The 26,608-nt window shown below is 40.5% G+C and overlaps 1 long non-coding RNA gene across 1 annotated transcript in view; it reads left to right on the top strand.

The window, feature by feature from the left end:
* The first annotated feature begins 2,289 nt into the window (after positions 1 to 2,289).
* LOC148594196 (uncharacterized) overlaps positions 2,290 to 26,608 on the top strand; it is a 343,130-nt gene continuing 318,811 nt past the window's right edge. Inside the window, exon 1 of the long non-coding RNA XR_015913548.1 lies at positions 2,290 to 2,305. This is a non-coding gene — a long non-coding RNA (uncharacterized LOC148594196). The remainder of the gene's footprint in view (positions 2,306 to 26,608) is intronic.

Genomic DNA, 26,608 nt, shown 5'->3' with positions numbered 1-26,608 from the left:
TGATGAAGGAATTTTACTGCTATTAGTGTATTACTGCTATCCTATGAAATAGGAAAGCACCACTGACTGTATTTTAACAAGCAAGAGCTAATGCACAAACAGTGGGATGAAACATTTTATTTTCTCTTCTGACAGAGAAATACCCCAAGGCCATCCATCATCCCTTGGGGTTTTCTCTGAATTGACAGTTTTTCTCCTAAGGACGGAGGATCTCTCACACATGAGATGTTTCATCCATTCCCACAGCAAGGGCTGTGAAATGATCCTTGGAAATCAACTCTGAAGCCTACAGTGCACTCTTCTTCCCAATGCCACCAAGAAGAGGAAAATCCTGCTGATGTCTTGTCCTCCGGCCCCAGATATACCACACATCATTACTGATCAGCACCTGCTGTCTGCAGTGAGCACATTCATGTGCTTGGAAAGCAATGTGTCACTGGACACGTTTCTAGGCAAGAAAACCCCACAGATTGCCTAAATCCAGCAAGACACTGAGACAGGCTGCAGAGTGAAGGTTGGCTATAGGCCAACAGCTCTAGCATCCGTATTGCATGTGTGTGTGACAACCACTACAAGAAACGCAGCAGCCCCAGTTCAGCCTAGACATGGGACACAAGGAAAAATTGCTAATGACTCAAGGCACAAGCCAATTTTGTTTGCAAAACCAAGAACTGTGGAGGGCTTGGAGACGAGGTAAGGCCAATGCTCATTCAATAACTACTAGCTATCTAGAAGGAGCATCTGGAGATATTCTACAGTAAAAGTTATCAACCCATACTTTTATGGAGATGGCTTGAAAAGGTGTAAATTCCAGTCGCATTTGTTAGCGGGACAAGCTAAGACTTTTCTAAAACTCCCAGTGATCATTCCTGCATCCCATATTGCAGCCAAACCTGCACTTTCCCCTTGGCTAGATGCTCTCTCCCCCTCTTAAGGTTAGACACTAATTCAAAACTTGTAATTTTCCCATTGACATGTGGGAACATCATGCTTTTGACAAGAAAAAAAAGTGAAAAATGATTTATGGAGATCTAGCAATGTTTGAAACTAGGCACATCTATCTCACTTAAAGGAGAGCCCAAAGGAAATTTAGTAAAGAACAACCCTTAAGTCGATCTGACATTTGCTGTCCTGTGTGGAAAAAGCATCCTGTGTAAACATTAGACTTTATAGCTATATCAGAACCTATAATCAAAATTCATATTATTTTTTTTTTAATCTAACAGGCTTTTCAACAGATAGCCCCTAAGAATTGATTCTAGAAAAGGCACCAGATGGAAAGTAGCAGTTATTGCTTATCACTAAAGCACACAGAGGGAAACTCCTCTCCACAGTGTCTGAACTTGTCTCTGCACAAACAGCACTGCAACTGCTGAAGGGTCTCGTGGAACCTTATTTCCTTCTAAGCATATGAGATCTATGGCTGCTGCGCTCGTGTCTGCTTACTGGAAGCAGAGATCAATAAACAACAAAAAAATGGATGCAAAATATAAAATCACTCCCAAATCTTCAGGGTCTTGAGGTTTTATAGTATTTTACTTCAGTACATTTCACTGATGTGAAGATTTTGATTCCGGGTTCCTAGCAAGTCCTTATCATCATGAATGTTGAAAGCTTTTCAGAGACAATCAAGGGCAACACTGTCCTAATCTTTAGCAAAGGATAAGATCTTCTCTTTGAATCTGTGCCTGTTATAATTCAATTGATTGTTAACTTTTATCCAAATTCTAGTTTAGATGAGCATCATTCTCAAATGACATTCTGAGAAATGCAAGGTTAGACATATCCAATAAATTAATTCCTACTGATAAACTAATTCCTTCCAGATTTTACAAGCTCCCTTTCTCTCAGGTCTCAGCTCTATTAGTTACTGTTTTGCCTCATGATTTGACTTTTAAAGCTAAATTGTTAGCTTTATCCATATGCACTGTGAGACACCTAAACTGATACAGACCTCACTGCATGTGTGGGGTCCACACAGCAATGGAAGAGTGGGAATGAACAAACCCAAACCTCCAAGAAGACAGAAAAGGAATAATGCAGCACCACTGCATGTAGTACCAGAAAAGGCGTTTTAAATATTTATAAATGATAAAATTAACAAAGAAGCTGAAAGACTGAAAATGTAGTTAAAGTTCTAATTCACAACTACTCTGTTGTTTGAACTGATGGCTCAATTTCTGTGGTGAGCTCTGAAATGAGTTCTGTTTCAATAACTGAAGTCTTGATCTATTATCCTACCATTGGGAATATTTAATGAATAAGATAAAAAGAAATGTAACATGAAAAAGCTTTATATATATATGTATGTGTGTGTGTATATATGATATACAGTTTTGAAAAGATCATAACAGGAAGAGATTCTCCAAACTAAAGCAAGCCTTGACATCGTCTGATTTAATAAATATATAATAATGAATAGATTTAAATTAGCCTAAAGTTGATTTAAGAATGCAACACTCAGGGATAAGATATAACAAACTACCTGTGTCTATCCCACCAATTATTCCATATAGTTTTGTTCTTTCTTGAGTCTATATGTCCTAGTAATTTCTATTTCAGAAAGCAGCCCATTATTTACTGAAAAACAATAAAATAAGCATAGGGAAGACAAGGTAGCAATATAAATCTCAGGCAATTTAAAAGAGGGAACTTCTGTTTGGTAGAGGAGAGAATGCAGGACTAGCAGGTCAAGGTAAACCTGCTAGGTTAGTGCAGTTAACCTTGTCTCTATCTCCCACAAGGAAAACCCAAATTTGTTCCTCAGATGGTTAGCGTGATTTCCTGTGTGCTAGTGTGCTGATTTCTCTGGAGATGGAAGGATTATGAGCATTTCTTTTAACTAGATTAAATACTCTATCCAGAGAGCATTAAAAAAATGGTTATACATTGGTTATGTATAAGATTTTGAAAATACAATAGTTTCATTTACAGAGCTTATATTCTTATTGGGTCAAAAATACACTATTAAATTTTTTTGGACATCTACTGTTTACAAGCAGTTGGTATGTTTTACAATCTAATTGGGGAAGAGGTGCATTTGTTTATTCAGAACATTTAGTTATGCTCTGAATGCTCATAGCCTCCCATAAAACAGCAATTTTCAACTGGAGAACCTTAGTTTATTCCAGTGGTAATGTGGACAAATGCACTAACAAGTGACTTCTGCACTGCACTTAAGTTTGTCATAATTGACAAACTTAATTAATTCTCTGATTGCCAACATCTGTTTTTAGGAAAGTACCCTATGTACCCTATGGTAAAGATTCACAAGATCTGTTATTTCACCTCTGTTCTTTAACCTCAGACTACTTGTCTTCAATGCAGTGGATTTTGTGGTTTTTTGTTCTTGTTGTTGTTCTTCCTCTTATAGATAAACGGGAAACAAAACAAGAGTTCACAGGCAAAATTGAAAACTTGAACTACATATCTTGGGAAAACTTTTTTTCTTCTTCTCCATCAGTTCTGTTGCCAAGTTTGCCAAGTTGACAAGGACAATGACATATGCGACCCAGCAGTACCATAGATGAACATTTTTCTCCCACCACACATTTCTGAGGTCCCTTAAATGAATACCTCCCAACCTTGCACTGCACAGCGAAATTCACTTTATACAAAAGCAATTCCTAACTTTCCTGCGTTAACTTGTCCCCTTGCTATGCTAAAGCTTCATCAACTGCTTAACACGGGTTTTGCCATGCCAGTTAACCTGCCTAACACCTTTGGATGGATACCATGCTCCCCCTTTGGACAAGTGTCCCACGAGCACTTCCGCAGCAATTACTTCAAGGCACATGCTGCCTTGTATCAAATGGAAGATGCATTCTGTTCAGATTAGCCAGAGGCTCTTGAAGCACTCAAGAAAGGTGTCAGAATTTATAATTGTGTGCCTTACAAGAAAGGAGTCAAACACTACCCTACAGACTATGCCCCTCTTGCCAAGGTAATGAGCTTCATTCTGCTCTTTCTTAACGCTGATTTTATGAACATTACCTTAAGCACAATCACTTCAAGTCTCTGCTGCTCTGAGAGGACAGGGAATCAAGTACAAAGGTTTCTGGTGAGCAGTGATGAGCAAATGGATTTCTTTAAGCTCTTTCCTGCCCACACCGATATGACAATGATACTCTATTTTAAAAATCTATGGAAAAAAAGGCTATGTTGTATTTCTCATACAAGGATGATTGCATGGGAAGCATAGTTTATGTTACATGCCAATATTTTCAAATAATCCTTACAAAAGCTCCGATGCACGGACAGGGGGTTTAGCGGGCACTCCTGCCATAGGCCCCTCCACCACCCAGCACGTGCGGCCTGCTAGTTCAGCTCCAGCCTAAGGGTTACTTTCCAGACACAGCTTATTTTTATGCCCGGCTTTCATTTCTTTGACCTCGTTGGCAACTGGACATGAAACGAATCCTGCCTTCAGCTCTTCGCGTGCTGCTAGGAGCTCCCACTCACCAGCTCGCTCCTGTTCAGCATGAAGCTCTGCAGTGCTCTCACCACCCCACAGTGTCCCAGCCCCAGCACCCTTCCCTGGGCAAGGTCAGGGGAACAAAGAAGTCAGGCACGGAAGACACGATAACTACCTTAATGGAGGGCCTGAGAGAAAGAAGGGGTGACAACAGTAACGAGCCAGGCAGAAGGGCAGGTCCCTGCCCCTGAGGCAGCGCCTCCATCTTGGGGTGGGGCAGGAGGCAGGCGAGCTCCGCCGGCCCGGGCTGCCTGTGAACCTGCCCGCGCTCAGGGAGACTGAGGAAACTGGAATTTTGTCAGCCTGACAAAACGATTCAGGCTGTTACGGAAAAAAATATTTGGGAGATGGATATCTGTTTGGTGCTTCCTCTCCCGGAGTCTCGGATGGGGACAGGCAGAGGTGGTCATAGTCACCTGTTGGTGACTATGAGCCGCACTGCTCCCCTCACACTGCCGCCACTCCACAGGAAAATACCCACTGAAAACGTCCGTTCAAACAATCAGCTCCGTATTGGATTAGCACATCATCTTTTCATAAACCAGAAAACCCAGGATGGAAAGAAGATTTGCAAACACGGGAAGCTTTCTGTTTAGAATTAAGACACCTCTGCTCCATTTCTCTAATAGCAGCAGGAACATTCCAACTCATTTTTCCACTATAGAACTGGCCACCTTTAAGTCATGCAAGTGGCATGTTAAGTCTGAGTTAGGGTAATGCAGATATACATACATGGTGTTAGCAGCCATGCTCTCTCCTTGCAGCGAGGCCAGCACGAGGATGCTCAGCAGATCCACCAACCACTCACACATCCCCTGCGGCCCCGTGTCTGAACACGGGCACTGCCTGTACCGAGGAATTACTAGCTACTACAAAACATGAAGAAAGCCTATCGATGAGCAGGGTTATAGGTGCTGCTAACCCTCCCCAAGTTGCTCTCTAAGCCTCTAGGAACAAAGAAGTTGAAGCAAAGAACAGAAAAATAATTTTGATTAGTAATATTTAATATTTTATCTTACCCACGTGCCTCCTCTTCACCTTGCTTTTCTGCTAAAGCAGCCAGGACAAAAATGACTTTCCGTGTTATTTAGGAAGACAGTGTTCTGTTGCATTATATCTGCTCTTTAGACCCACATGCCCTGGAAGAAGCCGGAACAGATAAATCTCTGTCAGGACAACATACCTGAGGTTGCTGGGACAAAGCTGATCTTTGCCTCATGGGTTAATGGCATTAATAATTGCCATTTTGATAAGTCTAAATGTAAGAAGCCTGCTCAAACAAAAGAGTCAACCCTTCAAAAATGACTATCCATGATAAATTTTCAGGAGCAATGAAAATTGTCACTCTGCCAGCTTGATAAATTGTAGCCCCAACTGGCAGAGCCATTTGCCTTGCAGTAAGCACAAAATGACAGATCTTTGCTGAATACAAACTATATGCTTGCACCTTTCACAGCTGGTTTAGCTTGTAAACGCAGCAAAAATAAATAAAATAAAAACTGAAGGTTATGCACAAAAATGATTTCACAACAGCTTTTCAGTTTCTTTCAGCCTGGAAAGAAGTCTTGAAAGAAACCCCTTGGCTATAAGATCATGCTCTAAAAATACATGTACACTATGATGGTTTCTTCACTTAATAACTCAACAACCCATGTGCAATCATTCTGGGGATGGGAAGTCACACTAAGTATCACCTTATTTACTGGAACACACACATGCACCCCTTACATGGGGGAATATAAATCCATGTATTGAACTGCATAGCAAGACAACTTCAGCACCCAGTCTGAGCCCATTGTCTAGCTACTGATCTATGTTCCCATGACTCATTCTAGCCACCCAAATTCCAGAGCATCTTTAACATACTTTAGAAAAAGAAACTGCTTTGTCAGATTTTAATTTTTATCCATAAGCAGAATTCCTCCCCCCTGCCCTCCCATTGCCCGAAGCTTCTTGTCTACAATAGAAGCATATGCAAGCATCATGAAGCTGCCATCTAGTTACTTTAGGTTGCTAAAAATGAACCCTTTATCCCTTCAAAGGAGCGGTCAGTCTCAGACCTAGAAAAAACTAAGATATCAAACAAGCAGTAATGTGAAGATGCAATACAGATAAGCCACTTGAGGGCGTATTTAAAAATTCCTAGCTCTGCTGAGCCATGCAGGACTAATGCCTGGCTAGTGCATTGTTTGAGGAGAAAGAATTTTGCTAACTCCTGGCAAGTTTTAGAACAATCCATCTGTAATAGACATGGCAATGAAAAGGGGATAAGTTTAAAGCTTTTTTTAACCTGTCTTGCCCAGGAGATCAGAGCTTGTAATCTACCTCTAACCAGCTTAGGAAATACAGCTTCAAAGAGCAGGGGTCTTCTGGTGTATTTTGACACATTCGCTTCAAAGAAAGTTCTTGTTTTTGTACTCCCACCTCAGGCTGTCTCAAAAGCTCCTTCCCGGTTGCACTGTGAGTGCCTAGGCCTTTGCATCTTGTAAGCAAAAGTTACAACAGAGCATACTAAACTGAAAATTTCAGGTGTATGAACCACCACTATTCTTTAATACCTTGATATCTGGCTCCTTAAACCAGAACCTTCAATGATGCTCTTTTACTATCTTTCTTGCATGGATCCCTCCTCTCCCTACATTGTCTCTCCACAAGAAGCCAAGGCTCTTCTGCTGGGCTCTTGGATCTCCTTATAATCCTATATTTAAATTACCAGACAGTATCACTCAACACCACTGCTTTAAAGCACATCATAAACATCACATGCAAACACATGTCCACACAGAATACAAAAAGACAGACAAAAAAAGGAGGCAAGTACCAGTATAGTGGTATGACCAGTGCCACAAAGAGGTGCTGGTCACAACACTGGTGACCCACTGGCAACATTTCCAAGATTTGTGCCCTACAAACATGTGAACTTTGCCTGAGGACTAGTTGGAAGAAAAGAAATAGATGTATTGATTGCTGAAGCACTACTTCAGCCTTTGATAATATTTCAAGGGGAGAGCAGGAAGTGACATTTTCCAACCTTGATACTAAGGCTAGTGAGAGCGCAGGTGGCATTAGAGGAGCGTAGTCACCGCTTTGACAAAGTGCAGAAAGTGCATAAAAAATGAAGCCTTCAGCAATTTAGTGGCAAGGATTGGGTGAAGGTATCAAGCATAAGGAAACACATTTCTTTCTGCCAGGGGCATATTTAGGTACTGTTCTAAAGTTACCATGGGGGAAAAAAAAAAAAAAAATCACCCCAGAGACTACACTGTCTCATGAGTGACCCCAGAAGAACTGTCTACATGCACATCGATCCACAGCATGAGCTACCTTTCCTGGAACTTCCCTTTGACAGCATATTAATGAGCTTAATTATTTAACCATTAGTTTGCTGTTAGTTTTGCATTAAGCCAGTCAAATAAACATTGCACAAGCATCTGTTGCAGCCTGCAGCAGAACCCAAACCCATACAAGGCATTTCATTTATCATGTGGCCAGCCATCTCCCAAAAAGTACAACCGTTCTGCAGTTTGGCTGACTGCTGTCATGGGTTTTAAGCAAATGCATTATACACTCAGTAACCTGCTTCCTTGTATTATAAAATGCTCTGGTGGGGACCTATTTTGCCTTCATCATAAGCATGATTTTATTTACTGTATGAATAGGGATGCATGTGAATTGGGAGAAGACTAGAAAATTGCCTTTGAGAATCATACTCAGCCCATGAATGCATACCAGGTTTACAGGTTCTCAGTAGGACACATTTCCTTACAACACAGTATTCACCAACTCACATGAAACATAATTTTCTCTAAGAAAAAACACACATTTATCCTAAGCTGTCTCTCCTAATTATGCAAACAATGCTCAAGTCCAAAGGGAAGGGGGTTTACTGAGGCAGGATGTAACATTAAGTTATGTTCACAAATTAGTATAGTTCTCAATATCTGAGACTAACCAAATTCAATACATAAGGGAAAATACTTTGGTTCATGAGGACATGACTGATTTTCACCTTCCAGAGAACATACAGCGATCATGCTTTTGATCCTTTCACACTCATGGTCAATTAAAGATTAAGCTCAAGGATAAAGTGTCACAAGGAAAAACATTATTTGAAGAATATTCCACATAATATGCAATGTGGAAAACAAGTCCAAGGTGACACAGCAGTTAGCGGTGCAGGTGTGAATATTGTAGAGCTGCAAAGGTGGGGATGTTTGCAGCATAGCAGAAGCAAGAACTGTTTCAGATGTGTAGCAACAATCTTGAGAGTAGCTTGACCTAAGATTGTAGGAGTATCACCCAAACAGTTGCTGCAGAGGGAAAGCTAATGGTTCCAGCACAGTCATTGATCAGGGTATTATATGAAACACTGAACAATTCTGGTCATTCATCTTAGCAAAAATGGAAAAAATGATGTTACAGTTACAGAAGAGCTACAAGGGTGAGTGATAGGAATGAAAGTGCTGGTCACAGAATGCTTAGAAACCTTGGCTCTATCAGGAGAGCCTGCTCTCCTGAAAACTTACCTACACTCCATGTAAAACAAAGTGGAGTTAGCACTGCTCTCACAAAGCACTTTCCTGAAGACCAAAAACAAGTATTTCAGCTAAGGGACAATTTTTGCACACAAGCAAATGGGTTTACCAGTCTATGAATAGGATTTACATAGGAAGAGAGAAGGCAGTTTTACTCCCACAGTCAAGAGCTCCAAAGGAGGGCTGCGCAAAGCAGAGATGCCCAATTGATGTTAGAAGGCAAAATATGATAGTGGTGCCTGAAATAGGAGACCATGACTTGACATGGGAAGCCCTCTCACTTCATACACTTACAGTACTCCCGATAAAAGCAAAAAGAACATACACTCGAGAAGAGAGACACACAAAAACAATCAAGAAAAACAGGAAAGCACCTAGATTGTTGCAAAACCAAGAGCAGCAAGCAGAAGCCTAGGTTATCCATGCTGGTAGAACAAGACGCTGCTTTGCTTTTCCACCACAGTGGGGATCAGAAGGTTCCTTCTCTCATTTTATAAAATGCATTTTACTCTTTCTGGTCTAAGATTTTTCTCATTTTTTCTTGCATATTAAGACAGAAGTATTTAATATGAGAAAGTCAGACAACTGTAATGTTATGTGGAAATGTGTTCATCAATGGAAGTGAGTTTAACCAGCAGTGAAAGGTAACACTAAAAGCAAGCCAACGATCTGACAATCTCCCTTAGCAAAGCTTTTTTTCTTTCTTTCTTTCCTCTCCAGTATTTAGCAGCTCAACGCTGATCATTAAAGTACTTGGCTGCAAGGATGGAGTGGATAGATCCTGCATGTGCAAGTACCTCCATGTGCACCGTGGCTTCCTGAACGGGATACTTTACTAGCTGGAATGGTTGCAAAGGTTCAGCACAGCAAAGTGGTTAGCTGGCTTCCCACAGAATAAAAGACTACATTCACCCAATCAATGATGTTTTTTACATCTTGATCTAGCAGAAATCTAACGGCAATTCTATTTTGACCACAAAAAACACAAAGCTAATGAAGACCATATTTTTCTTTCCAATCATTCACTAGTTAAATAGCCTGCATAAAGGACATAAGAACTTCCCTGTGATAGCCTGATCCAGGCTATGCTGTTACATTTACCAAAAAGTTTTCTTCAGTGCCAGGACTCATCTTCAAGTTGGATAACTTGACCCAGCAGAACACTTACTTTAAATCACAGTTTTTTTTTTTGGATAACATATGAAGAATATATAATTGAAATGAGAATACAGATGTTCTACAAAAGAATATACACAGCACTAGCCATATTTAACAACCTGTAATAATGTTTCCATGGCAGTCAGGGGAAATAGTGGTGTCATGGTACCTGATAACTCTCCTACCCTTTCATATACTTTTGAAAGACCAGAAAAACAAGCACATACGCACAAGAAACCAGTATCCAAACTTTCGCAACATGCTACTATAAATGGTGATATTTTGATTAGTGTCTCTTTCACCCATAAGTGTTCAAGGATTTTCTGTGTACATAGACCAAATCATGCAGATAGTATGCATGCATTGAAGAAAAATAAATACAAGAATAAATTGAAAAGATCATAATGGACTCTGGTTTTATATCTATTTTACTGTCCTCTCCTCTTTTCTCATTTATCATTTCTCTGATTTCTCCATAATTTGGAAACATTAAAAGAAATTTTATTACTGACTACAAACACATAAATGTTAAATAGCCAAGGGCCAAAAATACATGCTTATGGAACCTCATTAATCATATACCTCTCCTGATACCCCTGTCGAACAATTAGAAAGCATTTGCCATCACCAATTTGTGTAATTCTACTATCCTAATCAAAATGCTTTACAGCATCAAGTAAAACAGCTTAAATGGTTCTACATACACATCTACACTATTACTTAGACAGGAAATTTAGTATCATAAAAAAAGCCTTCTATACGCCCCAAATGCTAAGTATTGCTTATGTTGTCACTCTCGAGTACTTAATCAAGCCTAAGTTATTCCACTGTTTTAATGTAATGGGACCCGCATTTCCACCAAGTACCAGGCTAAGTTAAATCTTCTTAAAATATCGTCACAGCATTTTTTTTTTTTCCATATTTGCAGCCTCTAGATTCTGTTACCTTACTAATAGCTAGTATTTTCTCAGCCAGATACTTCATATTAAGGAGAAAACTAATTTGGGCTCTTGGTAGAACATTCACTCTGGTCAATGTTCCAATGTTTTTGTGGGACACGGAAACCACTTTCTGCAAGTGGAAATCTGTGTTTACTAAAAGTATCTCTATAAGAATAACTTGGTTAACTTTTACAAAGAACTTAAAACTGCAGCACTAAAGAAGCCAGGAGATTTTACAGGAGAATATTCAGAACAGTCTGCTTTGTTATCTAATATTTGATCAATGGCCTGGGAAAGAAAACTATGAAGATTCTTATTACCTTCAGAGGACAACTGAGGAAGAAGGATAAAAATAACACATTACTGCAGATAATAATCTTTTATTAGTGATCACCCACTGCAGACCAGGATATATGATTCAAAATCACAACTGCAGATGGGGATTTAAACAGAGTTTAAATTTTAAATAAGATTGAGAAAGGTGACTCACACAAACACAATTGCTCTTCATCAAATGGCCCACCCTCTCACTGTATGTAGTCAATCCACAGCAGATTAGGAAGCTTAATGAAAAAAGGTATCTGGTATTGTAAAACTCAAGAGTCACTTATTCTTAAGAATATTGACTTCAACAGTAGAACTGAGCTATGTTGATTCGCATGATAAAATGTATTTATTTTAGATTATTCAGAAATACTGTCTTAGAGAGTACTTTATGCACGCTAAATAAAACAGCTTAACAAAGAATAGACATACATAGGTTTTCTTTTTGTTGTTAAAGAGTTAGCTAATAGAGATCTAGTGTTTCACAAAGCACTAACCAAGTTCCAAAATTCATAGCTTGATAGGATTTAACACAACTTAAGCTGTACTTTTCAGTCTTTTCAATATATTAGGAATTCATTTTACATAAGGGGTTACCGTGACTGAAATTTCAGCAAGATTTTTTCAATTACCTTGTAAGATAATATAGTCTTTTTATTTGCAAATCAAATTTCATTAGGAAAAATAGTTTCATAAGGAAATTTATTAATCCTATACTAGTAACGAATGGACCTCCAAGAGAAAAACACTTCAAATGGAGTCAAAGAAAACAAACCTACCTTAACCTTTTAAACTAAATCTCAGGTTGAGAGAGTAACTCTGATCTCAGACTAAAACGGGGTACCTAACCCACAGTTGAGCAATTCTCAAAATGTCAAACTATAATGATTCACACAATCAAAATCCACATATATTGATATTTTCATGTTTCACTCATCTTCACTATTACATATATATTCCTATGCCTACCTATGTAGGATCTTGGAGTTACAGCAATAGATGGTCTTGCTAGTATCTGGATCTTATAAAGTTCATAAGCAAACCACAGTTAACAAGTCTTCAACAAGACATTTGTGAGCCCTTGCCATTCTTCACTTTGCTCACTTGCTAACCAGGCCTCTTCAACACCCCTTGCTTTTGCCTGTGTAATTGTGTAAGAGATCTTTCAGGAAAAACCCTACTACTACTTCTACTACTAACAGTACTCCAACTAGCCTAATTTCTGCTTATTACATTAGAATTATATAAGCATTTTTTTTCTCATTAGTCATTACAATTATTTCTGTGGATTTTATCTGGGACTATCATGTGAATGATGGCCATCCACTGGCTTATCCTGCTGTGGTTATACAGTGAGCAGGTAGCTCCTCCTGGAAAACATGGATGAAATTCAGTAACACATCAGTCGTAACAACACAGCAGTAGCATTTTGGGTATCTTATTATGGTTTGTGTTTTACTAAAAACTCAACTTCTGTGAAATCTATTCTATGATTCTGTCAATTCTTGTACTGTTGAAAGAGTTCATCACAAAGCCATAGACACACAAACATACACAGAATATTCACAGACTGAATGATCAATCGGGGACAGCTTTCTTGTGCATTTTCTGGTTTGGCTTTTAAATGTCATTGTTTAAAACTCTGAATCACGATAATCATGGAGATGGAAACACGTTTCCTTCATGACATTTTCTTCCCTGTTAGGAAGAGCGGCAGCCAAACCTCCTCTTGGAGCCAGTGCTCATACATGCCGGACCACCAGCAAGGAATTAACCGCTCACCTTTACGGAGAGAGCCCTGAAGCTGCAGTTCTGGAAATCAAAACACTTCAGGAAGAAAATAAGCTCTGTGGAAGCTGCCAGAGGAGAATGTCCTCGGCAGCCAGGAGGCTGAGCTCTTCCTGCATCTCTCCAGGTCGCAGCCCTGCATTTGTCCATCCCAAGCGAGGCGTCAGCTCTCACCGCCCTCAGCACGGCCTGTCCTGCTGCCCTGCTTCCTCCCTGCCCATCTGAGGGCTTCCCCAGCAGCGGGACTCAGACCTGCACTTCTAGTCTTGGACACTGGGAAATGGAGAAGATGGTTTTCACTTCAAAAACAAACCTAAACACTTAGGTAAGAAACCTTACTGGTTTCTTTCATTTTGAAGCTGAACAGGTTGTGGAAACAGAGCCACCTGCCGCCTTTGTACCTTCGTGCTGCTGAAAGGGAGGCTGCTGGCCATCAAACAAGGGCACGAGGGCCCACAGGGTAGGCAGAGAAACATGCATCTGTTTTTAAAGTCCATAGTTAAAGATGGCAGCAGATCTACTGCCACAACGGGCAAGGCTTGGGAACAAAGGAGCAACAAGTGCTACAGCTTTTCACCGCTCCCTTCATCCTTAGCACCTGTAGCCCAGGGTCTGCAGCTTCCTAGGAGAGCAAAGAGGCTCTCAGAGGTCAAGGCAATTAATTTATTAGTATAATATTAATACAATTTTTAAAAATACGAATCAGTGGTGAGGGAGGACCATGAACTATTTGCTATTACCTGATTAGTTTAGAAAATTAACACAAAATTTAGTATACTCCATACACAAGCCATGCATTTGCTGAAACTCAGCATCAGGTGAGTGACTTTCAGTAATAAGATAACTGATCTGCAGCTGTGTCTCCAAGAAATAAATGCTTGCTGATACAGCTAGAGAGAACTTGCAAAAGACCTCATCTCCTTACACATGAAAATGCACAGAAAATAGATAGGATGGGGCAATGACAAAAAACACAACTCAAGCAGATGGCCCCTATGTTTGAGGCTCCACAAGCTGCTGGTCGCTTCCTGTTCAACAACCTTTGCAAACCTGGGAAGGTTTTCACTACTCTCACATCACCATGCATGCATGCGTGTCTCTCCACAAAAGACACACCAGCTTTGTACCATCATGTTTATTTCCAGTGGCTGCCAAAACATACTGACTTGTTGTGAATCAAGCGATTAAGACAGAACTAGGCCTTTCAATTATACTTTTCAGCATGAGTACAACATCTCAGTACTTTGATTCCTCTCTCTTGTAGACCATCCTCATCACATCCTGGGCACTAGACTCTGACCATTATTCCTTCAATTTCTGAAGTTTCTTGGTTACAATTGTTAGTTATGAAGCCTCCCTTTTCCAATTTCTCCTCATGTTTTCACATTCTTGTCTAGTCTCTGCTGCCAACCATGCCTCAACCATAGTCCTTGAATCTTGTTTTCACAGATTCCACAAGTTTTCAGGCGGCAATTCATGTGTAAACAAATACTGTCAAGCACCCACTCAAGGGTAACATTAATTCTTCACCTGCTCTACACACTTATTTTCTGCCCCCCCATCATCTCCTCTGTTGTTCAGAAAGGCAACTGCTGCATCACTAGCCATCTCTTCAGAGAGAAACAAAATAATTTGGCTTCTTTCGACCCTCTCTCCCTTTCTTACTACAATCAAACAATAAGTGACATACCCACTTGCTTCCTAGTGGACAAGTGGACTTAGCCATTAAATCTAAAAAGGTTAAAAATATTTCTCTCCCATAAATTTTAATGTATTAACCTAAACAAAACCCAGGGAGACAGAAAAGTCCCAATTCATTGTGTTCTTATATACATCCTAGTCTCAGCAAGATTCAGCAGCTCTTTATAATCCTGAAATGATGGTTGTTCTCTGTGTATACTCCCAGGTATTATTTACAGCCATATGCAAGAGCACAGCTTTATTTTACACAGCAGGACAAAGCAAGCCTGATATCACCCCCTCCTGTTAGCTCTACCCACAGACTAGTCCCAGGCACAGAGGGATAATCCTGAGCCATCTTCCCCTCTTTAACCTGGGGGTGTCCTCTCAACAAGGAAGGCTCTTCAGAAGCTCAGAGACAAGAACATGTTAATGCAGCAACTTATCTGTGAAATCCCTGGCGCCTGCAGCCCTTTCACTTGTGAGGGCTTGGAAGCTGGGAAGAGGGTGAGTGTGGGGAATTTTAATAGCAACCTATATAGCAAGCAATAAACAGGGACTGGATGGTGTTTATGATTGGGTTTATTTACCGGGGAAACCATTGTTAGGTAATCGTCATTAAAAACCTCTACAGTGGCAACTTTTCTCTCTCTCCTTCCATTACAAAGGATTCCCTCCCAGCAGATTCCCCTTGTCCAGGGCTGTCTCCTCCTACCAGTTCAGACCTTTTCCTCTTTCTTGCCCCACACTTCCAGCCTCCCAGGCAGCCACACAGACCCCCATATTGTTTATGCAGCCCAGATCATTGCTCTAGTGGATACCAGATGACAGATATTTTTGAATTCATGATTTGTTTGGTTTGACTGGGCTTTGTTTGTTTGTTTTTGTATGGGGGAAAGGAAGCGCAACTAAGGACAAGCAGTAGGATTTTAGCAGAGGCACTGCTTTATTGTAATAAGTTTATTTCTCTCATCTCTGTATCTTGCCTAAGGCTGTGCAATTTTAATCTCTATGTGCATTAGTGCCCTCAAAGCAAAAAGATACCTGGAAATGTTAAGCAGCAGGCTAAGAAAGCAAGACACTGAATTGTTTGATATGCACCTCAAGTAAGGAGCAGTGAACTGTCTGGGGGACAAGCCACAGACAAGGAGTCTTCTGCTCTTTATCATTACCCACAAGCCTAGATGCTCAGGTTGTTTAGTCTGATTTTACTTTGGCACCAGCAATTTCATTTTATACTGTGCCTCAGGCTATTAAAGCTTTGGAAGAACATATTGATACTATGCACCTAGAATATCTAAATGGGAATAGAAGGCTGTTTCTCTTAAATATAGGAATTACATTGTTTATAAAGCCCTACATGGCTCCTGGTCTGCTTCTGGGCAAGCACAACACTGCTTCACCTTTTGTTCAACAGCAGTAGCAAATCCCACAGTTAAATCCTTGGAGAATATGAAAGTACAAAAGAAGTTTCTGCAGAATTCATCATTAGAGATGGAAAACCATTCCATTAAAAGTCAGTAGAGATACTAGAAAACTTTACAACACCTATCTGTAAGGATGCATTTCAAGGATTTACTGAAAAGCAAGCAGTACAAAATATATGGTCAACTCAAGCTGACACAGGTTAGATGCATTGCTGAATAGCTAACACAGCAACAGATACTGTGATGGAGGGTTACCTTCTAGCAGTAGTTAGAATGAACCATATTTTATATATTATTAAAAACTTCACAGTTAAGTTAGATCCTTCAAGTACAAAAGCTTAGGGGGCATAGGAAGATTCTGAAGATTTCCAGAAACTTTTTCCCCCACTGCAAAACTAAGTATCTACAAGCCCACACAGAGATGGTTTCTGTACAACCTTTAGCCTCCAGTAGTGTGTTTAAACAGCTTCAGATGAGCCGCTGCTGACAGCGAGGATACCCATGTGGCTGCTGCTTCCCTCTGTGGCCCTCCAAGTTGTGGCAAGAAGAAGCCAAGAGACATGAAGACAGTAGGGACTCCATTCACACAATGCGTTAAAACAAGGTCTTCTCTGGGACTCCATTCACACAATGCGTTAAAACAAGGTCTTCTCTGAAGGGCTTAAGCAACCTTTCTTGAGCAGGCAAAGTGAGGCAGTCAAACATAGTGCCTATGGACACTGCATAGGAGAAGAGCGAGCAAGTAGCGCCTGTTCAGACACCATTTGTCACATACTTTCAAGGGAATAAAGAGCTGATTCTTCTACCAGTGTTGGTGTGATTGAAATCAGCAATAAAACAGGACAAGGAAAATCCAAAGGATTTAGAGTGCTTGACCTTGGCAAATTCCTATCTCTCTTCCTGATGCATCTACATTATGCATCTATACCATCACAACCACACATATTGTTCATTCACACATGCTTTAAAAAATGGGTTTTAAAATAGCTGCTGTTATTCCAATGCTTCTAATTTCTGTAGATGCTATCCTTTTTAGTGACATGAGAAAACTATTTACCTTAGGCACAATTCATATGCACATATGAAGCACGTATGCAAGTGAAAAATGAAAAACATCTTTTTTTTTAAAAAAAAAAAAAAAGTAAATAAGTGTATCATGATGTTTTCTAAGATGGATTAAAGGTTCTCAGTCACTACCTTGGTCTTCTGTAGGGCTTTCTGCTATGTGTGGAAGAGTCTGGAGAAGGGGCAGGAAGACTTTGTAGTCAGGCTGCTGCAAAGCACAACACAACCAAATATATTGCTCTACAGGCTCCTGAAAGTCCACACTATTATTAGCATTCTATGTTTTATGCTGACTTTCACTATATCATAATGAAAACAAGTTTTATTAAAGCAAAAGTTGTTAAGCACAAAGAGGAAGATATGTTGTGCCACATCCAACTGTTTGCTTGCTTAGCTTTTTTGCCAGAGAAAAGCTTTGTTGATCCACTTATGCCCTAGGAAACTAAATATTAGATAATCTATTTCTAAAAATGGCTGGATATTATAGCTCCCCTAGTTATGAGGTATCAAAGCTATATGCTAGCTTAAAAATGTTCTGAGGCCTAGTGTGAAAGTTATATATGGCTTTAGAGCATATTGTTTAAAATCAATAGGTTTCATTGTTCAGAGGTGCAGCAGAAGAATGGACTTCAGTGTTTGTGAAGATACAACCTGTGGATACTACAAAATCCAAATATAGAGCCTGAATCAAGACTCCAAGCTATCTTCTGAGATTTTGCAAGCTCTAAGTATAATTCCTCTGAAGAAAAAGGTTGCTTTTGCACTTCCTCCCCTTCCTTGGTGGGGAATTATCAAAAACCTTCATTTCTTTAATATTTGCAAGTCACACTGAGCCCCTTTGGAGAAGCATATAAACAAAGCTGCTTATTCCACCATTATTACATAAAACACAATGTTTGCCAAAAGAAGTAACTACAAAAATACAGGTGCAGGTGACAGCATTAGTTAATGAGACCCGGACCACCAATGTTTACATGACAGAAACACATAGTAGTAACAGACCTCAGTCTGTCCAGCTGGTAGGTTCATTAAAGCATCTTACAGTCAATACCAAACACATCTGCTTTAGCCCCAAAGCAATGAGTGTTTTAAAGAAAAAGTGTCCTCCCTTTAGGAGGTGCCCATTTCCTCCAGGCTCCAGCTAGGAGCTCAGAGCACTGCAGGGAGTGCAGGAGGAAATCTGGTATTTGAAGCCCAAGAGCCATAAAGTAAAAAATTAAGAAGAATTATCGTTTCCCACCTTGCTCTGCTTGCCGCCTATCTGGAATTGTTCCCTATGGCACATAATGGAATGTTTCCTCCAGCCTTGTTTTAAGTGTTCAGCTCAGCCATGAAACTGCAGCTAACGAATAATCTCCTCTGGTTTATTTTTATCACATTCTCAAGTATGCATTAAAATTAGCATAATTGATGGGGTAATTAAGACGTCAGCAGAGCTCTGAATATAGGGTTTGTTAGTTAACATGAGCTCCATGCTGGTTGGATCTTAGAACACAATTTTCTTCTGAAAGCTTTCTGCCAACATGACATTGGATTACTTTAAAGCCGCTTTTAAAATCCTGAATTATCCAGTGGGTTACAAGATGTTGCACTAGCTTTTACAGTTGCATTCAGTCTTTTACGTGACATAAGGCACAAAGAAAACCAGGTAGAGACACAATTCAGCTTGTTCTCTGTCGGTCTGGCCATTTGTGTGTATAAAATTGACTCCAGTCTTGAAGTAAACTCTCCCTCTGCTTCTTTTGTAAGTAGTGATCTGCCCCAGTAAAATCAGAACAAAGCCACCTCAGCAAACAGCAATTTCTAGTTACCTACACAGGTGTCAAAGCTTAAACACCTGCCATTAAAGAGACATTTCTTTTTAAGCTATGGCATTAGTAGAGAACAAAGAAAGGCCCAGGCTCAACACAGCTCTCAGCAGAGCAGCAATATTCCACTTTCCTTTCCCAGATGCCCACTCTGTGCCATAAGGATCCCAGGGGCCAGCATTTCAGTCAGAGCTACATGAGTTCCAACCTATGGGAACCAAGTCAATGCCACAGCAGAGGGTTCTCTCACTTGGGTCCTGAGCACCTCAAGTGACAATCACCCCACTTAAAGTGTCACTGGTTACAGCCTCTCACAGCTTACCACTGTAGCATTAACAACTTAATGGAACTAAGGCCAGTGCCCAAGTCAGCTGCTGGACCATGCCAAGTTTATGACTAAAGCTCATCTCCTGCACAGGAGCAGTATAACCTTTCCTTTTGCATAGGAACTGCACAACTGCTAGTCTTAGTCTTAAGACCATGCATCCACTGGCCTGAGATGTAAGTAGTAAATTCTGAAAAACTAAGTTGTGGTGGAATACTGCCTCAAATTTATGTTATGTCAGATAAACTCTCTAGTACTACATGGTCATAAAATGGCTTGTTCCAAATTTATAAACAAGCCAGCTCAACTCTTCACAGCTGGTAGTGAATTCAATTATGGAGGTTGCCCCATGTCCTTAGATTATCTAAGGGAGCATATAGCAAAAATACAAGAATAAAACATGAAAGATTATTTTTCCTAAGAAAAGCTAAAGTAGAGCTGGGAATAACCAAAACAGCAAAGCATATGTTGTCCCTACTTTGAGATATCAATGAGTCTAGAACTACCCCTCATTGCTACAAAATGCATCTGTAGGATCTCCATATGCTTAAAAATCACACAGAAATCACAAAATGGTTAAGGTTGGCAGGGACCTCTAGGGATCATCTAGTGCAACCCCCCTGCTCCAGCAGGGACACCCAGAGCACATGGCACAGGGTGGCATCCAGGCAGGTTTGAAGATCTCCAGAGAAGGAGCCTCCACAGCCTCTCTGGGCAGCCTGTTCCAAGGCTCTGTCACTCTCACAGGAAAACTTCCTCCTCATACGGAGGTGGAACTTCCCGAGTTTCCATTTGTACCCATTATCCCTTGTTCTGTCACTGGCCACCACCAAGAAGAGTTTGGCCCCATCCTCCCTACACTCTCTCTTAAGGTACTTCGGCATATTGATCAGAGAATGCAAGCAGAAAGGCTTTAGTAAAGGGTGGTATACAAGAACAACAGCTTTAGCAGCAGAAAAATACATCTTGATTGCCCCACTCATGTACAAAGATTTTCAGCATTTATAATAGCTCTTAAGATTAATCGAAGACTCCTTTCAAAGCAGTTCAACAAAAGATGCTCCACAAGTCCAAAATCTTTGCCTGCTGTAAAGCATAAGGAAAGTTCTGCATTACTACAGTTCTTTATCATGTATGAGTTTATTCAAAAACTCCAAGGAATGAACAGTGTTTCAATATAACATATGAGTGTTGAAAACATTATGTATGGCTCCTGATGTTGATTTCTGATCTGTAAACCAAGCAAAAGAAATTGTTTGTGCCTGTAATCTGGCAAAATTCTATTACCATTTTCCTTTTCATTCTTTTAAATGCTCCTCTGTCTGCATTTCATCTGCCTTATAGATTTTTTTTCCTCAGCTTCCTTTTCATGAAACTGTTACAAAAGATACCTTACCTGTTTTATACTTCAAAATGGCTTTGTTTCAAAGAGTGAAGATAAAAGAGGATAAAAACCTCAGAAGCAGGTCTCGATAACAAGGCAGACTTTGAAGCTTCCATACAAATGCAGCACAGTGTTTTCTAACAGATTTTTAATTTAAACTTTCACATTAAAACAAAATAATTACCAGACCCCATGGCAGGACAGAAAGGCATGGCCTAAGTGCATTTCTACAGAATGCCTCCGTGCCACTGCCTACCTCTCCATTTCTTTTGCTTAGTAATATTTCAGGTTTATAATGGTCCTGCCCGTGAAAAATCTTTCCAAGAATGCAATCTGTCTGTACAAAATCAAATTGGTCAAGCAGTGTAAGTGAGAGCATGAACTATACCTTGCAAAAGTCTGCTGGAGCTGCATTTGAATACAGTTTAGTCTAACAGGTATTTCTCCAAGGTGTAAATGACAGATCTATTCTGATGCTTCTTAAAGATGAGGAAATTTAGTGCAACCATATTCTTACAAGCACATGCTTAGGTAGAATAAAGATTCTTTCCATATTCATACCCTAACCTGAGAGGGATATAGAGTCTCAGATGATTTGCAGCGGGTCGTTACTAGTAAAACACCACCTCTCCATAACCAGAATTAAAAGCATAGGTCATGGAGGTCATGAGTTTTTATATAGCTCAGAAGCAATTATAAATTTGCTTAAATTATCTGAGATAACTTTAGCATTAAAGCTGTAATGAATTCACATGTAAGGCAATATTTTCAAATGAATCATGGCTACTGGGGTTGTAAAGTCATTTGGCCAACAAAGAGAAAGTGAAAACATCGCATGGTGAGGGCTGCGATGGAGTCTGCAAGGAGCTTATGACCTCCTCAACAGGGACTTCGGCTACAGTCCATTAACCTCAGGGAGCCAAATGACTACATTTAAATTGACTCTGAATCAAAGAGACTAGCAATGCAAAATAATTGAGTAGGAATTAATAAGTTATAACACTCAGTTAACCCTTAAGAAGGTTCTCAGCCCCTCAGGGGAGGGAGAGGGGCAACCTTGGACAAGCACAGGTGACTCACCTTGGCTCATCTCAATTCACTGTATTTTTGACCCTGGAAAAACAGTGAAAGTTCTAGTACACTTTAAAATATCAAGTTTATTCATTTCTTACTGTGTTTTAAAATCATGAAGCCATTTTGAAATAGACACTTTTAAAAATCAGTATGATTAAGGCTAAGTCTCATGTGTATATAATTGCAGGGTGGCATTTCTACAAGTCTGAGTAGAGACAAATATGCAGGCAAAGCCCATTTATTTTACGTCAAATTAAAATATGTGAAATAAGTTGTATTATCAATATTAAATAAAATTTTAAAAAACTTTTTGCACTTGTGTATATAGTCAGAATGCTTAATGAACGTATGCATTTATAGCTGGTAGATACCATGCAGTCCAGTATCAGAAACAACTACCTCTCCATGTGCACTTTTGGATGCGAACTAGGAAAAACGCCCCATATGCACAAGTCTGAGGTTACAGCACCAAATAACAAGAACGACCAAGTGAAAACCTGGTTGAATGACAACTGACAAGACTTTGGAAGAAGAAAGGCATACGGAAGCAAGGAGACATGAAAAAGCTGAAGTATTCCTAATCACTTCCACTATATATAAACCAATATAAAGCTTAAAATAACCAACATGCTGTCATCTCACACTTGCAGATAAGACTTCTCGAAGCATCTTCTAATGTGCATTTCTGACAGCCATGAATCAAAGAGATCTGCTATTTGGCATTAAAATCCAGAATCCAAGTTGTACACTGCCAACATAAATGCATCACAAGTAGTGAGAGTTTGAAAGCAATATGTCAAGTTGTCCACACAGCAATCTAGACTGAATATTTTGTCAAAACATGTCACGTAGACAACAGGGAAATAGTTTCAAGGAAGGCAGTGCTTCTTGAGGAGCATTTCTAAGTAATTAGAAGTGTGCTATCCACTGCTGTGAATCACCTAGTGGCCTAGGCACCTTCAATAAACAGGTAATTCAACTTACTTTAACACCTGTAACAGGGAGCTTCCCATCAGCTTCCCTTCCAGAGGAACAAGGCAGTGACCCTCTTACCTGTTTCCTTGAAGAGCTCTACACATGCATGGCTCTCACTCTGCAGAGCACCTTGCAAACACAGCAGTGATAACACCCGGCAAACCACTTGCCCCTTGTGGCAACCATAGGGAAGGATAGTCTCAAGAAACATTTCTTACCACATCTTCAAACTACCCTCTGCCTCATGGGGGCCACAGACTCAGTGTCACCAGTAACACAGCAGAAACCAAAGCTGAGGGTGTTACTGCTCCAAATGCCACTACTCTCCTTCAGGCAGCTTCCAGCTCTACCAAGGGAACCTAAAATTCCTGCAGAGCACCTCCCTTGAAGTTAAACATATGTATATTATGAGATTCCTCTACAAAGGTCAGGTTTTCCCTTTTAGCCTTCTTGGTCATCTGTCTACCCCATGATGACAGCAACAAGCACAAGAGACAATCCAAGCACAGAGCAGCTGCTCACGGTTACCATGAAAGACCGAAAGGAAGGACAGTGGCCCTAACTTCAGATTTGTCAGGAACAAACAACACTAAGCACCTGGCTCAAACAGAGTCATTGGTTGCATCATCCAATTGTTTCACTTTTGCCATTCCCACTAAAATCTTTCTTGTTAAAGTGCAACTACAATAATGCAGAAATAACAGAAATAGAGCCACCATCCCAGGCACACTGGCTGGTAAGCAGCACAAGCCATAGAACCCCCTAGGATAGGTGCAACTTGGTCATTGACAGCTGCTCTTTGGAAAAGCAGGTATTACAGAAAACAAGACTGAGCTGGTGATCTCCGGGTGCCCAAAAATTAAATCCCTTGACCAGAAGCAAGCAGTAACTATAAAGGAGGAGCCATTAGATGATGCATATCTTCCCAGGATTTACTTGAAGAAACATGTTGCACAGCATGAATATTTCAATTGCAGATAAAAGAACAGACTCATACAAAACCAGGACAAGTTACTTCATTAAATCATGTTTCAACCATCTTGCAAATAGTCCTAGAGAATAGACTCAAGAGGTATGACTGCCAGAAGCTAGTTTACAGCATTGTGCTTGCATTACAGTATTTACTAACAACAAATTGAGCTGAGATCATTTTCCATTTGTATTTAGTATTTATGTATAAGTTACCATTGCATTTGAATGCTTGGACTGCTTTAAGTATATTCATTCTTGTGTCAAAGAGTGCAACAAATGCAGAAAATAGTACATTTATCCATTCTTATGGCATTAAGAACATAATCTCCTTGCTCTTGTAAGCTGTTTTGTTCTATTTTATTTATTACTTGGCCTAGCGCTTTGGTTTTATATATTGGTTACATCATTTGCTGGCTGACGGTGAACCCCAAAATTTTAACTATTCTACACGTCTGTGGCTATTGTAGTCAATGCTCTGTCTATACTCTGAACTACAAAAATTGCAAAGCATTTTCAAGTGAAAACACTTTTTGGCTTATTGCTGCTTAGGCATAACTCTAAAATGACACCATTTTAGAAAAAGGACTTGAGACACTATGAGGCCCTCTCTGATAAATCATTTAACATTTCATCAAGCTGTGCATTCCATGTATGTTCATAATTTTGGAAGCAGACTGCAGTTAGTCTTGCTGGCCACAGCAGACACAGGACATCATCAGTCCTATCGGCCCTTACTGAAGATGCTGAGGCTTTCACGCAGCTGCTGCCCTCCCCAGGCTGCCAGCCCTGCAGCACTCCGTCACCTCCGGCCTTGTCCACAAGGAGAGCAGGCACCTTCAACGAGGAGCCCCACGTGTTGCAACCCAAAGGTTCCAACTTTGGAGAGTGAAATGAGCTGCAAAGAGGTCAGAGTGCCCAGGCACCGGAGTTGGTACAAGGAGACAAGCGGCTCAGCCTGGCTGGTGCCTCCAGAGGCCACCAGGACTTGCAGGAACGCCCCAAGTCCTCAGAACACAGCCCTGGATGAGATGAGGAGGTCGACACTCAAACACTCCCACTGGCAGCTTTACACTCCTGCCAGCGCTCGCGCCTGTGAGAACAGGAGATCATCTGGCACCCTCGAGCATGATTGCCCTGCGCTTGAGTTCACCCACACAAGGAGTCTAAAACACTAGGTACACAGTGGTTTTGACCTTGGCAGCATCTGAAACTGTCTCCTGACGCTAACAGTGGGTTCTGGCTGGCTGGGTCCTGCAGTAATGAGCACTCCTTAAAAGGGCCCTATCAATCGCGCTGCCGCCGCCAGCCCTCGCCTCACGCTCCGGAGCGCGACTCGCAGCTCCCCCCGACCGGCGGAACACGCACCGTGATACAGCGGCCGGCAAGGAGAAACAGGTCCGATCCCTTCGGTGCAAGACGAATTCCTTCCCATAAGGACGGTAAAATCAAGTAGGAAAAGAACTATTGTTTTTACTCTAGGTTTAGTTGCAGTGTTTCTACCTTATGATGTTTTTCACTAAGTGAATTTAGAAATTAAAATGATAATTTACCTTTTCAAAAAAAGAATATCAGCAAGATGATTAATAAAGCAAAAGTCAAAGTTCTTTTTTTTAAAAAAAAGAATAGAGCATCTATGTGTTGTATCTATGCACAACAGACATTTTGACTTAGTAATGCCTGACCCTAACAATGAAAATAAAGCTTTATAAAAAAACCATCATCATGTTAAATGAACTATGAAAGTCACTTTCAAAGCTCCATATTTATATACTCCCATGCCATTAAATGCTAAAAACCATATGCAGAAGTGTCCAAAACCACTGTTTCTAATAAAGAAAATAATGATTTTTTCCAATTATTTAATCTCACAATAGTTGTCCTGTCAGAAATTCTTTACTTGGCAATACAGGACCACTGTTCACAGGAAGCATTACAAGAAAGTGAAAGTAAGGCTGAAAAATCTGAAGTGCTTGGAGGTACCTCCCTTTTATCCTCCTAGATACCACCTTTATGATTAAGTTAAGCTAGACATCACAAGCCCTTGGTATCTTTGCATTAGCTTTAGCAGATTTTTCCTCATGAACTTCAACAAACAATCTCCTCTCAAATCCATCCACTGCATCCAGCTCCACACAGCAGCAGGACGCACAGTTTAAAAGTGGTCCTGAAAGGGCTTCCTGGTGCTCTTTGGGGTTTTGCTGCTTCATGGTTTCATTTGCAGATGCCGCCCTGCTGCAAGTGCTGCCTACACTGCATGGAAGAGCACACAGCCCTCCTCAACTCACCTCCTGCGCCCTTACTAGCTCTACTCACACATCTTGTCTCTTTCCCGAGATTTTTCACATCTTTGGCCTTTGCCCTGGTCTGACATCCATTCTGGCTTTACTATTTTTATTATTATTTTAGAGAAGGAGGATACCCCTTAGCATCAGTGGATTCCCCAAATGAAGCTCACAGAGGGATTGATTCATCCATCCACAATCAGCAACCACGACAAGGAAGGACCACAGATGGGGTTGTTAAAAAAAATCTCTCAACTCCGTGATCTAGGATCACCTTATAGGGCAAGCAAATACAAAAAGCAGGACTGTTGTCACACCCTAGACAAGAACTTGCTAACAGAAAGAAGTTGCCATATGGATATAATGCCACACACTGCAAACAGAAGCTGTTTCAAC

The sequence above is a fragment of the Tinamus guttatus genome, unplaced genomic scaffold, assembly GCF_059628265.1.
Source record: "Tinamus guttatus ecotype Peru unplaced genomic scaffold, ASM5962826v1 Tinamus_guttatus_pri_ptg000287l, whole genome shotgun sequence".
Classification (NCBI taxonomy): domain Eukaryota; kingdom Metazoa; phylum Chordata; class Aves; order Tinamiformes; family Tinamidae; genus Tinamus; species Tinamus guttatus.
Note: the sequence above shows the minus strand (reverse complement) of the source record. Positions and strands in the feature narration are given on the sequence as shown.